Genomic DNA, 4,310 nt, shown 5'->3' on the forward strand with positions numbered 1-4,310 from the left:
ATCTCCGACGCGGACCGCAAGGTCAAGATACCGCCAGCTTAAGAGATCCTTGAGCATCGACAAACTACCGCGCAACATGCATCCCGAGCATCATCGGGGACGCCGGCTCGCTCGAGTCGACGCCATCCGAAGACGCCACAAACACGAGCCAGATGCTCGCTACGTAGATGCGTCCAAATACCTGGAAGAACCGTTTACGCCTGAGTGTGGTTGACTCGGAGGCAAAAAACTGGCATCCGCCACAGTCAGGGTGCGGAACTCGAGACAGCGGAAGAAGCGGCGATCGCCCTCGCCACCACCACGATCACGAGCGCGGTCGCAGTCTTCACGGACTCCCAATCCGCAGTACGCATTACACGAGAGGCCGAATATCGGTGGAAGCAGTCAAAATTCTGAAGAAAAGAGCACTCCGCTCCCTACACCTACGTCACGTGGGTACAGGCACGAGGGGATCGAGGAAACGAAAGCGGCACACGCCGCGGCCCGCGATCACGTCAACCGGGCCTCTCTCGCCGCTTCGCGAGAACCCCGACCACCTGGGACGCAGCGGAAGCGGGACATACCTCCCACGTATAAACGCCATCCTCCAACACTACCGACTGGGACGCAGGATGTACCCGCCATCTCACCAAAACTGACGAAAGAGGAAAGTACCGCATTCCGAAGGCTGCAGAGCAATACGACACCCATGGGATCCTCATGCATCGCATCTACCCGACACTACACACCTACAACTGCCGATCTGCACCGTGCCAGACACTCTGGCTCATTTGCTACTCGAGTGCCCGTGGCGCCCGAGATGCCGTACCAAACATACAACGTCCGAGGGACGTTAAATCCTCGCCGAGCGTGGGAGGCCAAGATCTCCACCCCGGCCCTGGACGAACAACGACGTCTTGTCGCCAGAGCCCGGGATGCTATTCGCGGCCAGAGGATTCCTGGAATGAGGGACCCTCCCACTAGAGTGATCCACAGCTTAAAACGCTCGGGAACACCGTCTCGAAAATTAAGTTTATTTCATCATCATCATATTGTTCAACCTTCATCACAGAAGAAGCACGTAAAGTAGTGAACCAGACCTCGCCTTTATGGATAAATGTTTATAACGTGGAGTCACTGGCATTATCGTGACGTAGAGTTGAAGGCTTCGCATTCTGCAAAAGTGGCCGCACGAGGGTTGCGAAACTGTGCGGATACTCTAATGAACCAGCGTGACTCGTTCGCGACAGCGTTTGCGTTAATCGCTGCATTTCTATTGGTTGGCCGGTTCCCTTTAGGTATTGGCTCCTATACCCACCAACGTGGGTTGACGACGTATTTCTCTCCACCCTTTTAATTTCTCAGCGCTGACAGTACTGCAGATAAAAGCGCAGATGCAGTTGTCAAGTCGAGAGCTGTTAAGGGCGCTTCATCCCAGATTTCGCGGCCTCTTTTGTCGCTATCATTGCGATGCTCGTTATCATCGAGTTCCAATGGATAAAAAATTCTGCAGAAAAGAAGAACTGTCTTCCCCTCCGTATTTTACGTAACGCGTCAGCAGGGGTCTCAGCCGTCGAGTTGTCATCGTACAGCTATTGTTGCCCTATTTGTCGTCGCGGCCGCTACTGTTGTTTCAAGTGATATTTGAGTTTTTTTCTTTGAGCGGTCCTTTACCGTGGTAACAGTATAGAAAGTGACAAGCGTCAACTTCTTGCGCGAGCTTTATTTTGTTTTCTTCGTCCATGCATTTCACTTGACACAGCTACGATCACGATGATTTGAAGATGGAGAAGCAGGCGACGAGATGAGTTCAAATAAGATCTCAGTTGTCCAAGTCAAAATAGAAATTCGAGCCGACTAGCAACAGTAAGGAGACTTGCTTCCGCTCATTATAAACCGCTGATGCGCCGCGCGGGCTTTCAATTACGGGTGCCATCGACAAGCTATTATTCCTTTATATTCAAACTTAACCGATAACTAACATGGTAAAAAGCAATGACGAACATGGTAAGAAGCCTTGGAAGGAACACGCTGCAGCCCGCTGATATTAATTATCACGCTGCTTGGAGGCGAGGAATCGCAATACCGAGAAAACCCACATGTGCTTTGCTTCCGCGAATATGTTTTGTTCCTTTCCCACCCCGTCATCTCTGACGTAGTTGTGATGACACAAGCAAAAAACAAGACGAAGCGACGAATTCAGTGACGTCAGCTATGCTCCATCTCATCCACACTTTCTCTGGGCGTCATCGCATGCAAATGAAAGTGAAGCTCTCTAATTGGATCTGTAAAGGTCAGGGCCTGCGTCTTTACAGAATTTGCAGCTTAGGACGGTGATGAATTCGGTGAGCTGACAGAAAACGAATCGGGAAGAGAATACCGCGCGCAAAAGGATATGATTTCGCACAAATGATTTCCACTAATATATTTTCGTAATCTTCTCTTCTCCGCTTTCCTTTCAATATTTATGTCTCCCCTTATACCCGTTCCTTATAGTGTAGAGTACCAAACCTGAATCTTCCGGTTAACGTTCCTATACACTCTCTCGCATCTAATTTATGTATCTTTCTCTATTTTGTGGCATCATACGTTTGCTACAAATATATTTTGATATGGCGTGTTCTTTCTTCTTTCTTTTTATATGACTGGGCCAACATTTCATCGAATGTTATTGGCTACGACGTTTTTTTTTATTGTAGTTTTTGTTGCCGCATTTATTGCGCTTCTATTTGTCAGATTTTTGCTGTTGCTGGTACTCAATACATCACTTAATCTTCATGTTCCCAACTTTTTCATGCTATAATGCTGAAAGATGCTGAGGGTAAAATAAATAAATAAATAAATAAATAAATAATAAATAAATAAATAAATAAATAAATAAATAAATAAATAAATAAATAAATAAATAAATAAATAAATAAATAAATAAATAAATAATGTGCTGTAAGGAGCAGTTTTTTTTTACATAATTTCTAATGCTGGGCTTATATATGGTAGTTTTAGGTCACTAACGGCACGCGCATGGCGTAGAGTTCTTGACTGCAAACTAGCAAGCGCAGAGTTTTCAAGAAGGTAGACGAAAGCAAGAGAGATGACATTTATAGTTGTGTGACAAGAATGAGTCCCAAGGGGTCCAAGCTTTTTTTTTTTTTTTTACAGTGTTCCTTCAAAAGTTAAGCAACTGGACTCGATCTTTGTTTCCTATTTCTTTTTAGAAAATTTTACGAGAGTGTTAAACTACGCCTGCTGACTGCATGGCTGAGCTAATATAACAACACACGTGCACATTACACCTCGCAATGAAGCTAAAATCGGGGCTTCGTCACAGCCTAGGCTAGTGTCGAAGCAAAAAATTAAAACGGTGCAAACGAATGTGAACAGAGTCTTATAAGTGTCATACGCAATCGGATTTTTCATCTTCTCTAACACTGATTCATCAGGAACTGATGCTAAATTCACGTGGCGTCACTTTCAGTGTATTTTTTAACAAGGAGATGAACACGTAATTATTGAAATGCATAGCCAAACATTTCTCGACCGACTTAGAGCAATTCCGGTTGCGTCCTCTACAGACACGCCAGCCAACGTGCGCCCTTAACAATGCTTTGGGGTCCTGTTTTGCAACAACTATTTTCAATTGCATCTCCATCTTTTTTTTTTTTACTTTTTGCACTTACTAATTGGTCCACTGGTATCGACACCACAGATATAACCGTTTCTCACTACAAACGAATAGGTGCAAAGAACAAAGTATCCTCAAGAAATAAGGCAGCGGGTAAGAGCAAACCGTAACCAACGAGGTACCCACGCAAGAAGAAGGCAGAAAAGAAAGACAATTGGCCAGTGCGCTCTTACTCTAATTCTGCGCGTTCACTCACGTAGTCTCTTTCCAACATCCGCGCAGTAAATCCCAATATAATCACGAACCAACTAGTTTCCCCAAGATCCCTAACTGAGGTATACAACTTCCTCCTGCTCACCAGAGACGGTGCTGCCGTCGTGATGACTTGCACGGGACACAGTGGCCGACGCGACGCTGTGTTCTCCGTCGTGACCGATCGGTGGCGACGACGACCCTGCTGACGTTGGCCAACAACTTTTTTCCTTTCCTCCCTTTTCGGGCAGCGTGCCTCCAGCGACTGAAGGCGTCGGCGCGCCGTCCGCGGCCGTCAATAGCGAACAGCCGGACAAAAAGACGCGCGTGACCCGCGGTCGGTGGCACGCGCCGGCCTCTCGCCTCGACCGCGCATGCGCACTGCGCACCTCCCGCTTTTCCCGGCGCACTGTCCCCCGCCTCCTCCTGCTCATCCCTTTCGGGCCTGCCCCCTCTC

General features: G+C 47.3%; 1 protein-coding gene across 1 annotated transcript in view; it reads right to left on the minus strand.

Moving 5' to 3' along the window:
* LOC119442835 (vasopressin V1a receptor) overlaps positions 1–4,082 on the minus strand; it is a 38,535-nt gene extending 34,453 nt beyond the window's left edge. Inside the window, exon 1 of the mRNA XM_049663146.1 lies at positions 3,960–4,082. The gene's annotated coding sequence lies outside the window, so the exon portion shown is untranslated. The remainder of the gene's footprint in view (positions 1–3,959) is intronic.
* Positions 4,083–4,310: the final 228 nt, after the last annotated feature.

Source organism: Dermacentor silvarum, chromosome 2 (assembly GCF_013339745.2).
Source record: "Dermacentor silvarum isolate Dsil-2018 chromosome 2, BIME_Dsil_1.4, whole genome shotgun sequence".
In the NCBI taxonomy this organism is placed as follows: domain Eukaryota; kingdom Metazoa; phylum Arthropoda; class Arachnida; order Ixodida; family Ixodidae; genus Dermacentor; species Dermacentor silvarum.